The sequence below is a fragment of the Oryza sativa genome, chromosome 10, assembly GCF_034140825.1.
Source record: "Oryza sativa Japonica Group chromosome 10, ASM3414082v1".
Lineage (NCBI taxonomy): Eukaryota > Viridiplantae > Streptophyta > Magnoliopsida > Poales > Poaceae > Oryza > Oryza sativa.
Window position 1 is genome coordinate 543,424 of NC_089044.1, and position 13,441 is coordinate 556,864.

The 13,441-nt window shown below is 43.5% G+C and overlaps 3 long non-coding RNA genes across 3 annotated transcripts; 1 reads left to right on the forward strand and 2 right to left on the reverse strand.

Moving 5' to 3' along the window:
• Positions 1-713: 713 nt before the first annotated feature.
• Positions 714-2,914, reverse strand: LOC136353727 (uncharacterized). Its single transcript, XR_010737122.1, has 2 exons — positions 1,943-2,914; positions 714-938 (listed from the first exon to the last, which is right to left on the reverse strand). It is a non-coding gene; the product is annotated as an uncharacterized lncRNA (long non-coding RNA).
• Positions 2,915-3,288: 374 nt separating this feature from the next.
• Positions 3,289-7,809, forward strand: LOC136353728 (uncharacterized). Its single transcript, XR_010737124.1, has 2 exons — positions 3,289-3,761; positions 4,417-7,809. It is a non-coding gene; the product is annotated as an uncharacterized lncRNA (long non-coding RNA).
• Positions 7,729-11,105, reverse strand: LOC9269858 (uncharacterized). The gene is made up of 3 exons (XR_001540481.3): positions 10,411-11,105; positions 9,334-9,390; positions 7,729-8,018 (listed from the first exon to the last, which is right to left on the reverse strand). It is a non-coding gene; the product is annotated as an uncharacterized lncRNA (long non-coding RNA).
• Positions 11,106-13,441: the final 2,336 nt, after the last annotated feature.

Below are 13,441 nucleotides of genomic sequence, written 5' to 3' on the forward strand. Positions count from 1 at the left end.
GTAAATTAATTACCATCAATTACCACATTATTGTTAATGAGTAGTGTGGGACTAATCATGAAAGACATTGTTCGACCCACCCATAACCGCGGGCACGGCTATTCGAATAGTTTTACTCTGGCCAGAGATGTACCACTGTACCCACAAGACACAGCCCTAGAACATGTCACCATGCGCCTCAATACCATCACGGTACCTCGGAAAGGAGCTGTGACAGTACCCCTCGCACAACACAACTCAAAGCAGTGCACCATTCCTGGATCATAATCACCCCCTTACAAATAAGGCATGGACTCCCCAGCGACCCCCGTGGGCTTATCTCCGCCACTTCTCAGTCTGGTGTCCCGCAATGAACCATGCTATACAAAAGGTAAAGCTGTTGCCCATGATGGCTTGTGGTTGGCACGATTAATGTTTCACAACCGAAACTCGTGAACCGGTCCTTAATTGTCATGAGCACGACCATCAAAACCATGTGCTCACAACCCACCATTATCAAGTTTTAGTAGGCACATTAATTAATTAACCAATCACGATTAGCCATCATGAGCTACCATTATCATGTCCATCATTAAGTAGTAGTGAAACATTAGTTATCCCAATCGTGTGCTAATGTTTCTAAGCATGGCTAAGCAATATATCTAATATCTAGCTGAACCAATATATAAGTCCAACTAGTCAAATTATCACCCAATGTATCAAAGAATAGAGTAAGCAATGCAAAGTGGTCATAACAAAAGAATAGGTTCACACCACCCGGTGACATTCCAAAATAAATGCACAGTTGAAATAAATAGAGAATTTAAATATAGGATCAACATGCTCAAAGGAATTGTGTTTGGGATCTGTGTGACTTGCCTTGCAATAATGGGCTCCAATTAATCTTCTTGAATACTTACGGCGCACTCGCAAACCTTCGAAACGATGGAAACGACAAGCTAAAACGCAAAACGAGGAAAAAGACTAATAAAAACCAAATAAACAATACATATAAATTAAACAAACATGTAGATCATAATTTTAGATGAATTATGAGACTTGAACGGCCTCATTCGATTTCATATGAATTAATTATGAATTTTACAAGATTAATTAGAATTAAAGCCTATTAAAGAAAAGATTATTCCAAATTAATTAAATCATTTACAAATGATTTATAACTGAGACAAAAGATTAAAACAACCTCCGGAAAAGATTAGATCATATTTGGTAGATGACATATATTAAAAAGAAATAATGTCACTGAAAAGAGAGAACGGATTTATATCAATTTTGGACGGCTGAGATTAATCTTGACCGAGTCGACCAAGATTGGATGGCTTGGATTGATCTAGCAAGCGGGCCTCACGAGATATCGACGCAACGAGTCAATTCTACGTGACACGGGATCACCCAAATGATCAACCGAAACCGGTGAACGGAACCGGCGGCTCTGAACAGCTCTAAACTAAAGGACGACTCCACACAGATGAACGAACGAAGCACGGGGAACACCTCGTTCGAACGAATGAGTGAACGACTCAACAACGGCTGCGGCTAAACCGGTGGGGTAGAAATGATTCACAGGAAAGTCCCGGTACGGCAAACGATAGGCCGGTAGGAATTAAGGGATGCACCTACGGCTAGACAACTTGGCTACCGAGCAACGGCTAAAGCGGCGGGTAGGTTAAAGCGGCACACAGCTGCGACACGGTGGCACTAGGGCAACTTGGAGACACAGACAGATGTCTCACCGATCAAAAACGTTCGGAGAGGGAGGGATGATGACAATGTTCAGCAACACACGGAGACGACAACGCTAGACGAACCACGGATTAGATTAGATTGGATTAAGGAAAACCTGACAGGTGAACAGCATAGGAGCGGTGGTTGCCGGCGAACCACGGCACAATAATGCAAACGGAGGGCACCGGGAGGAAGAGGAGGCAACGACGATGCTCACCAGCACTTACGCAGCGATGAACGGCGACGGAAGATGGCCGGCGACGAGCTTCGAAGGGCGGCGAGGTACTGTCCACGGCGGCGACGACTTTCCGGCGATGTGCGGCGACAACGGAGGGGTGGCCGGGCTTCACTTCGCAGCTGCGAATCCAATGGAGGCAGCGGCGAAGCTTGGCGATGATGGGAGGAGCAGCAGGGCTTCACCGGAGATCAAAACGCGACGGCGAGCTTCGGGTTGACGGCGACGATGGAGCACCGGTGGATTTTGGTGGCGACGAAGGGGCAGATGGGGTGCAGCTCCTTCTTGCGAACCCGACGGTGGCAACGACGACCGAAAGCGGCGGCTGCAACGACGACACGGCGCGGCTGGACCGACGGCGACGGTGGAGAGCTTCAGGTCGACGGTGTCGGCGGCGCTCCGGCGTGCTACGGCGGCGGCGAAGCGGTGGACGGGGACGGCGACGACCTCGTGATGCTGATGAAGGGGACGGCGACCGACGGCGACTACCGAAGCGACGGCGCACGGCGGCTGGAGTGGCGGCCAGAGGTGGAGAGAGAAGGAGCTCGCGGGGAGAGCGATTCCGGCGATGACGGAAGACGGGACTTGAGGAGATAGGTAGAGGACGACTAGGGGGTCCTTTATATAGGCATGGGAGCTCGGGATCAAGCCCACATCGACGGGAAAAACTCGGGAAAGTTTTGGATCTTCGCCGGAGAAAGAAAAGATTGAACCGCGAAATTGGAAAAGATTTCCATAGAAACTTTTGGGGATTTCCTAGGGAAATTGTAGAGGAGATTGAGATGATTCTATTCCCGTAACTAATTTGGAAAAAGGAGCAACGAGGAGGCCGGATTTTGGAAGGGGATCGGCGGCAGTAGGACATGGCACGGCTGGCTCGGCTCTGTCCAGGAGTAGAAGAAGGTACTGTAGCGATAGGGAGGCAAAACAGACTTTTGGCTGGGCTTCTATTACACAGCCCGATTGAAGGAGGGATAGAAACTGGACTTCGGGAAAGAGAGGGAGAGGGCTGCAGGCCGAGAGGAGATTGGGCCGAGAGTGAGGACTTTTCCTAATTCGGCCCGAAAAGGAAAAGTTGATTTTAATTACTTTCTAATTAAATTAATCACCAAAATGATCTTTCAATTGTTAAAAATACTTCTAATGCTCAAATAATTCCAAGAAAAATATTTAACATACTTGGACACTCTAAGTATTTAACAAAATTGAAACCAGCTCATTTAATGATTAATTTAATATGTGAATAATTACTGAAATATTCTTTGTATTATTAAAATTAAGAATTGAGCTCTGAAAAATCCGAGAAAATTTCAGAGAGTATAATTAATCATGGAGAATTTAATAAAAATTAAATCCAACCATGCTTTATATTTAGGATATTTTATTTCCCACATTTAACTTCACTTGTAAATTAATGAACATTTAATATAATTTATTAAATAATTTATAAATCCTGAAACGAAAAATCAAGCTGTGACAGATGTGGAGGAAAAAATCAATTCTTATATTTTAAGTAAAGGGTCAAAACCAATTTTTTCACAAGAACAAAAGCCGATAAATCCAGAATTATCGGCTAATGAAGACGAGGTAGCTATGCTTGATTTCTCTGGAGACATAGGAGTTTTTATTTTGCCAGATGAATTTTGTGCCAAGGAAGTTGATGAGCAGCAAGACGATAGGGCACGAAACCTTGAGAACACGGAGGAGATGTTGGAGGGTCATAAGGGGACGAACCAAGATATCATTCAAGTAAATAAATCTCCATGCTTCTCCAACACGTCAGATAAGGTAGCATTCACAGGTAATGTACTTATTTCCCAGTTTGATCATTCATCTAAAAATAATTTATACATCAGTACGGTCATCATGAATAATTCTAAAGGATCGATTGGGGAGATTAATGTTCTTGTTGACAATAATAAAGTATTTAAATTTTCTATATCATCATTGCCAAAGTTTATGTCTACATGGTTTGCTTGTGATCAATCTAGAGCTAGAGGCACAAAACTAAAATTGGAAAATATTAATAAGGTTGATGCTTCTATAGTGGATAACTCTAAATCATTGAACAGGGGAAATAAAAGCAATTGTGTAGCCGAATGGGTAGATAGCAAATCTGAACCATTCGTTTGCTTAGCTTTAAAACCGTCTCCACAAAAGTGTCGGTTAAGCAAAAAGAAGTATACTTTTGATTGGACCATGTGAGATCATATTTTCGATGATTTGCTAAAAAATGATTATATTAAATTACATGATCATTATGTCATGCCATCACTTCCAGATTTAAAAGAACAAATTTATTGTAAGTGGCACAATTCATTCGATCATTGTACTAGCGATTATAATATATTTCGTCAGAAAATACAATCGGCTAATAATGAAGGCCGATTACATTTTGCAACTCCAAGAAAGTCATATGCCAAGGATAACCGTTTTGATAAAAGAAATCGGTCTAGGTGGTCTAGCAGACAGAAGTCTTCAGCATGGGTAGGAGGTAGTTCAATAAGGAAGCAAATCTGGGTGCTGAAGTCTAGAGGTCAAGACATGGGTTTAGCTGCACATGATTTACAAGCTGACGCGCTTGTGGGTGTGCAAATGGCTTAAGTTCATGGAGATGTTGTGGACGCTAGGGGGCACGCGCGTGTACGACAACTAAAAAATTTACACCATGTGAGTATGAAGCGAGAGGCATCTTCGGCAGAGTTAGTAACAAGTCAGAATCCGCCGAAGAGCTCGGGGGGCAATGGCAGACAGCTAAGACACTCACACAGCTTATCAAATTGGCAGAAGAAGCAGCTCCACAAGCTAAGTGCAGAAAAGCTAAGGGAGAGAGGTATGGCATGGGTTTCTAAAGGAAGTTTTCAGGTGCAGAATGAAACATATGTTAAAGTTGAAGTGGAGGCAAATAATAAGAAGGGAGTTAGGAGGCATGCACCAAGTCAGTGGTTTGCATCCAATCATCAGGTTCTTTCGCAACCACATTATTTATATTCTTCACCTATATTACCAATGCCTATGTTATGGAATCCATTCTCAGGTATGTCTAGTTATCCCTCATATTCTTATTATAATTCTTGGATACCATATGAGTCTTTATATTATGGAGGGCTGTTACCATATAGTTTTGCATATTGACCATTATTAGTTGTAGGTGTTGTTATTTTTTCTACGACCGAAATAATTAGGTGCTAGAGATATTTGTGATTTTTGTACCTATATATTATTCTTTAGAATTTATTTCGGTCATATTTTGTGCAAGTGGGGAAGGTGTTGATACTGTTTTCATTTCACCAAATAATATTGCTTATGACATATCGATCCCTATTAGTCCGTTTAGAGTATCCTTACACTTTAGACCGAGTAGATGCTGTATTATTCGGTTTGGAAAGTCTAGTCGATGTTGTGTGAGGGATGTACATGCTTTCGGTATTCTAATAGTTTAGTGGATTAATTGATCTATTTCAGTATTTTGATAGACTGTTAAATACTTATTTGGACCGATGTTTAGATTTAATTAAATTGCTAGATGCCTTAATTATTCATAATATATCAGAGTAGAGGTATGTTTTTGATAATGGATAAACCTGCTATAATTGGCAGCATTGTTTCGGCTAGTAAATCTATGCAAGCCGGTTTGTCTAATGGTGGGGGTATTGTGGTGCATAATGTGTGTGGCTATAGCCATGGTGTTAATTGGATGGTAGTAGAGTTCCTGTACTTGCACTGTTGGCAGGTGAGTCAAGTTGAGAAAGGACCGAGCAGAGAACTAGTAGTTCGGTCTAGCGAATGCCAACACATATAGGAGATTTGGCATGGGGATCATCAGGGACTGCCGAATTATGACATCTCGGCCTAGGGCTTAATAGGATTAATAGAATACTCATATCAACAAGTTACAGTTTCTTTTCCGGAAGCCGATCTCCAAAGAACTCCAGGGTTAAGCGTGCTTAGCCTGGAGCACTTAACCCTGGAGCAATTTGGGATTGGTGACCGACCGGGAAATTCTTCCCGGGTGCGCGCACGAGTGAGGACAAAGTGTGCAATTCTTCCCGGGTGCGCACGAGTGAGGATAAAATGTATAGAAAAGACTTGTGTTGGTATGTGAGGGCAGTCTATGACCTATGAAAGCTGCCAGATGTAATTAGGCCCGGCCTGGGAGAGGCGGGTCGTTACAAAATGGTATCAGAGCCGACTCTCGCGGTTTCACGGGCGCGTGTGTCGCAGTTGAGCAAGCATGGTGCGCATGGCTGGTGTGGATCCGGAGTGGTCACACAGCATGGCACATGTGCTGGCACTGGGCACACAAACGTGCCCAAGAGGGGACGTTCCTGGCCTGGGGTTGATCGACGGGGACGTCGATCTCTCTTGAGGGGGTGAGGATGTGACATCCCGGCCTAGGGCTTAATAGGATTAATAGAATACTCATATTAACAAGTTGTAGCTTCTTTTCCGGAAGCCGATCTCCAAAGAACTCCAGGGTTAAGCGTGCTTGGCCTGGAGCAATTTGGAATGGGTGACCGACCGGAAAATTCTTCCCGGTGCACACGAGTGAGGACAAAGTGTGCAGAAAAGACTTGTGTTGGTCTGTGAGGGCACTCTATGACCTATGAAAGCTGCCAGATGTAAGCGGGCCCGGCCTGGGAGAGGCGGGTCGTTACACGAATCAGTAGTGACTAGGTGATTGGAGTGAATATTTGGTTAATTATTTGAAAAGCCTAGGTTAAATCATATATAGAAAAGTTCGGCGATAGGTTTTGAGATATATTTTGTTGGATGATGAATTATATTGCCGAGCTATAGGATGAGTTGTTTTTAAAATATATCAAAGTTAAGATGGGTTTGTTTTAAAATGTTTTATGTCGAAGAACTGCCCAGAGATGAGCTAATTCGGTTAGGTGGACATTAGGGACAACCGAATTACCAGTTAAATTTATACCAAATGATCTGAAAAATTCTTTGGTTGATTATTTGAAAGACTGGTGAGATAGGAAGTTCAGCGATGGATTTTAAAGTGTGTAGATAATCAGTTATATCACCGAACTATAGATGTGTTGCTTTCAAAGTGTGTAGGTCATGATTGGGTTGAGGCTTATATGAAGATAATAAGGGAAAAATCGTTTCAAATAGATAATTTAGTATGGCAAATGATTTTGTCCATTGATGCTTGGGGTAACAAGTTTAGTTGTTGGTCGCCAAGTTAGGAAGGGGAGCTTGATTATCTCAGGACGATTATTTATTTGAGTATCGTTTTGAGAGGACGACTGTGGGTGGTCTTAAAACGATTACTTATCTGAGTATCGTTTTGAGAGGACAACTGTGGATGTGGATGGGCTCAGAACCGATACCGTGTGTGGTGTATCGTTCTGAGAGAATAATTGTGGTTTGGGTTGGTTAATTTTATAGTGTTTTCGGTAAAATAAAAGTTATACGCATTAGTTATACCGAAAACAGGGGGCATGTGTTTATGCCATAATTTGGCTAGTAGTTAATTCATTTAGGCATGCCAGATTGTTTAGTTTAGCTTCACGATTCATTGAATGGCTTGCTTGAGAGTTGGTCAAATGTGTGTGCAGTTTGTTGGGTGGCTGTAGAATTTTACCTATTTTGGAGATATGCATATATGTATACAGATCATGCAGGTGCAGCCGGATGATTAGGAGTTTTGGATAGCCACAACGGTGAATCAGGTGGACTGGTACGTGGTGAAGATTATATGTAAACCCCCGTTTTTATAACAGGAATCACTCGTGTTAATAGTACCATTTCCCTGGATCAAATAGTCTGGTACTCACGATTACATTGCTGAAATATCAAGTGCACATACAAAGATTGTCTAGCGCGAATTATTACATCATAGGCCCGCATGCATAGACCAGAACATAGGCCCGAACGGTCTGGAATACATGCAAAAGCAGAAATAGATAAGGCAGCGGAATTTAAGCAGCGGCCTTGCCATTGCCACAGGCAACGACCGTAACTAACATCTACGGGGCGCCGTCATCCTCCGCATCCTCCTGAAGATAAGCATAGGGATCCTCCTCGACTTCATTGCCATCCACTGATTAAATTTGTAATAGCAAGAGTGAGTACCAACCGTACTCAGCAAGCTACCACAACAACAATGCGTATGATAGAGGTATTCAAGGTGTGGCCTTTGGTTTATTTGCGTAAAGCTAGTTTCACAATTTTTTTCACAAGCCTAAGATTTAGCATAAACTAGTCAAGTTTTAATTCCAGTGGTTATTACACAGCAACGGTTCTGTTCACCATCCATTGTCTTCCCAAAGATGGCTTCCCGTTACTGGTCGTCATTGTTTTCTGGGGTTTACCCCTTCTCGCCTCTCGAGAAGTTGATCCACCAGCTCAAAATCATCATGCAGATCCCATCCCTTTCATATTTAGGAAATTTGAGTCTAGCCAAGTGTAATACATGTCCCGGTGCTCAATAACCGCGAGCACGGCTATTCGAATAGATTGATTTACTCACACTGCAGTGGATGTACACTTTACCCGTACTCCGTGACTTGCCCAACACATGACCCTACGTCCCAACGAATGAGAATTGCCACGGCAAAGCCTTTCAACCACCTCACTTTGGCAGTACCCGCTCCATGAACTTGAGTCCTCATGCACTCTAGGCGTACACGGTTTCTAGCAGTGAGAGGAGTTCTGGCGCTCCCGGGAAGGAAAGACTCACACATGCATTAAGTTATAGTTAAGTTTAGGTTTACACATGGCAGTCCTACCGATGGCGACACCACTGTAGGCACCCGTCCCTCGCGGTCCTACCAATGGCTGCCCCACCGTAGGCCCTGCCTCACACACATCAAGAAAACCACTATGCAGGGATACTGCCTCCGCTCGGCTATTTACTCCGCTAGGTCTATACCCATACGAGAAGTACGGTTCTATTGGGGTCGTTTCATGCTTAACTTCATGGCTCGGTCCTTAATTGACTAGGGACGGCACTAGCCTTTATCGGACTCCACCCAAGTCACCCAGCCGCCCCAGTCGAAAACAGTTGTTTAGTTTTATTTTTCCTTTCACAAATCCTGTCACAAATGTCATGGCAATATGGCGCTCATGTCTCCACATGCCGCATCTCAACCACCTTCCCAAAGGTAGTTGCCCAAGCATAAAGCATTTTGATAAATATGAATATGCATAAAGTAGCATGGCTAAGCATTTACCAAATATTGAGTAAAGACATACGATATCATGGATTACAAGGATTGCATGGATCATCAATATCAAAGGCATGGCATATAACAAAGTAGGGCATTCACATATATCCATATAACATGCAACTTTATTTTAAATCCAAAATAAGTTCACAATGGGTTCAACATGCTCAAAGATTAGTGATGACTTACCTGGATCACAGTCTTGCTGTCCCTGCTCCTCAGTCAACTCAGCTACTCCCTCGGAATCTATATTTACGTGCGAAGGATTTGATTTGAATTCAATTAGAATTCAAATTAAATCACCAAAAATTCAAACAGTACAAATTAAATTGAGAAAATGGTACCATTAGATAGATCTTGATTTTAGATGAATTTAGGTTCAAGTTTCATTCAAATCCGAGTTAAAATGAGTGAGTTATGAGGGTTTAAAGATTCAAATTTGAATTAATTCGAGAAATTGTGAAAAGTTACTGTTCCTAATTCATTTATTTTTATTCCTAACACAAATCCATAAACCACAGAGGCTGACATGTGGGCCGTTCTCCTATTTCCATTTCTCGGTTTTATTTTCCTAAAGGAAATGCGATGTGTCACTGACAGGTGGGGCCGAACCCTTTGTTGACTGAGGTCAAGCCAGCCCTTTAATCACCGGTGGGACCCACATGTCATTGATACATTTACTTAAAACCTCATTTAATTAAATTTCTAAGCATCCGGGCCCACATGTCATAGACTCATAATAATACCATTAGTTTGGGGATTACTGTGCACTAATGAAGTGGGGTCCACATGTCATAATCTCTCCCTCTCTCGTTCTTTCTCTCTCCCGTCGTCTTCTTCCTCGCGCACGCGGCTGGACAGAGGAGTGGCGCGCGGCGGTGCGACGGCCCGAGCCGGGACGGCTCGGCGCATGGTGGGGCGAGCGGCGGGGCACCACCGAATGCTCGCCGGCGGCGACGGCGAAACGCGGCGAATGCTCGGCGCGACGCGACGGCGTGTGGCGGCGCCGAGATCTCAAAATCGGCGGCGGCACAATGGGGACCAATACGAGCGCAACCGACGACGATTTAACCATCTCGGGTCCACATGGAGCATATAGAAGCAAAAACCTAGCCTAGGTTGCATTGGAACGAGGTCCCTCCACGGTGAGCTCGGCCATGGCGCGGTGGCGGTCGGAGGCGGCACGGCTACGGCGGCTCACACCCCAAATCGAGGGGGCCGATAGCTTCTAGGTGTCCAGGCAATACTACGGGCGCGAGGGCTTACCACGGAGTGGTGGAACGGCGGAGTTCGACGGCGTGCGGCGCGGTGCGGCCGAAATAGGGGCAGACGGCGGTCGGCGAGGCTTGAAGGTGTTCGACGCCCGGCCCTCTTCGTCCAACGGCTCCCGGCTCCCTCCAATGGCGGTAACAGCAGTGCGAGCACCTCCTCTCCACACCCCGCCACCCACATCGGCCGAGAGGCCCTGCGGCGGCGGCGCAACCCCCGCTCACCAGGTGTTCGACACCCGGCGGGCGGCGCGGTTTTGCTCCTTTTCGGAGGAGCAAGAGTTTTAGGAAGGGAAAGAGCTAATGGAAGGTTGGGTTAGGATAAGAACGAGCTAGGGACGAGTTTATACAAGCGAGGGGAGGGCGATTCCTACTGGATAAGGTCAATCGATGACTCAGCCACGTTTCGATCTCTCCTAGGTTTAGTTCAATGCACTGTGCCGGCATGATTGCCTAGATGATAGGGTTCCAGGAGAGGGATCATTAGCTAGGGAAGGAGCACCCTAATATCCAGCGGTCTCAGTTGTGGGCGACAGGATGGCGACGCGACGGCGACAAGAGCGACGGCGACGGACAGTGATATCGGCCTCGATAGGGAAGACGCAGGGCTATGCCCTAGGGTGACGCGGGGTCGTTGTGGCGGCCGTTATCACTCAATCCCGAAGGCGATGTGCGAGGGGACGGGATGACGCGGGCACTCGTGGCAGCGCAGCTTTGGCGCGGGTTTTTGGCGGCTCGGTCGGCGGCGGGCCCACGCGGCGTGGCGCGACGCGGTGCGGCGCACGGGCATGACTAGTGCGGCGCACGGGTCGGAAGGCACACGCGCGGCATGGCAGTGATTGGAGAGGGCTGCGTCGGGTGTTCGGTCGGGTTAGGCGCGGATCGAACAACTGGCGCGCAATGAACAGTAGCGACCCGAGAAAAATCACAATTAGGGCTTTTTCTAGACTTTTTGTGTGAATAATTTTTAGATGGTTTAATCTTCTTATTTCTTTCAGATATTTATCTATATTTTAACACTTCCAATTTCATGATTTATTGAATCCCAAAAATTAAGAATTAATATTATCACAACTAACCTAGATTTCTTTTATTCCCAACATTATAGATTCTAACCTTAGTTTTCCCATATTCTAGTTTTTATCATTTGTCTTTCCATATTCATCAATTAAAACAACCCGTTTTGCAACAGAGAAACGAATAACACCAGCATGGTGCAAAAGTTTTAAAAAGTTTGAAATTTTAGTGATTTTTGTTATTAGGGATTTTTAGGATGTTACATTATAGAAGATCATCATCAGCCTGATTACATGCCTACGGTATCGACTCGGATAGGAAGGAAGGATGGATCCACCGAACATGAAGGGAGACCTATGGTGCCGGGTGTGGTGCCAGTATAAATTTACAGCTCCGACGTTGGCGAGAGGCCCGAACAATTTCAATCTACCATTTATCAATCTAACGTTTCCTATTCTTTACTTTCTGTTCTTTTCTATTTTGTTTTCATGGCCAAGTCATTTGGTTAATCTTTACCGTTTTACGCTGAAAAACGGTCGTGCTTCTCCACGAAAGCGAGAATGTTATCCTTTGTTAGTTTGCTCGGAAACTAGTCGTTCGTCGTCATGTAAGTACGATATTTATCTTCTTTGCCAATTTGCTTGTAAATTAGTCGCTTGATTCCGCGAAAGTGAATTAACCTTGAAATCGGCTCTGCTAGCCGATTTTGATCTATCGATTTTGGCGACTCTATTGATTGCATCGCAAATCGTTAGGTGATATTGTGTTGACCTAAAAAAGCGTTAACAACATCCATAATCAGTGCCAGGTGATGTAGGATTCGGTTGAACTCTGTTACCAAATATCGTATCTCGGTGTCGCCATCAGTTTTGGATTTCCTATGGTGTTTCTTCTGGGTTTGCGGTGGTGATTTCGGGGACAAACTTAAAGGATTTAAATACTCAAAGCACCAAACTATTTCAGTATTGTGAATCATTTCCTAGAAGCCGAGAATAATATTCTTAACATAGTGCCCAATTTGCCACTCTCTAAAAATTTATCTGTAGGATCAATTTTAACCAAGTTTTACTCTATATATCAAGTTATCAACTAGTAGGTTGTCCTAGTAAAATATATGAAGAAACCACATGAGCTGATAACACAAAACCCCCTAAAGAATACTCTCTCCGTCCCACTCACTAACGAGCACACACATTTTAAGATTTAACTGTTTAAATATTTGACCAATAAATATATTATTATAAATTAAATATTATTTGATGATAATAATGTAATTTGATTATCATTTAATTTTACTTTCATATAAGATTATGGTATGTTGCTACAAACGTTATAGTGTGTGTGTGTGTATATATATATATATATATATATATATATATATATATATATATATATATATATATATATATATATATATATATATATATATATATATATATATATATATATATATATATATATATATATATATATATATGAGATGGAAAATCTGCACGCGAGCACACATGTACCCTAGATAGTTGGGTGACACCTATACCAACTTTGGTGATTGTTTTCAACGAAGCAGTGGTTGCATTGTACATCATTTGGTTATATGGGAGACCGAGCGATGAGGGTACGTACCCATTCTGATTGGCTTGACATTTCTACCCTCTTATATAGGACACGATTTGATATTTTGGCGTGTACCCTCCGGTGACACAGGAAATCAAATCAACTGAAACAATGCCATACCAGGGAAGAAAAAAATTTGTTAGAACATCACCAATGTATATAGCTAAAGTGATCTATATAAATGGAATCCATATAAAGAGACTTTAACTATAGCAATCTCCACAATGTATATAGATACAAGGTAGCATTTGGAGATGAGAGAGAAATAGCGATAAATAGTATTATTTATTTCATATGGGTAGTACATATGTGTTGACAGAAAACACGAGGCTTGGGAGATCTGCTTAACTCCAGTGCAGGTTCAAAACTCGCCTTCGGATGTATGAGCGTGACAGTTG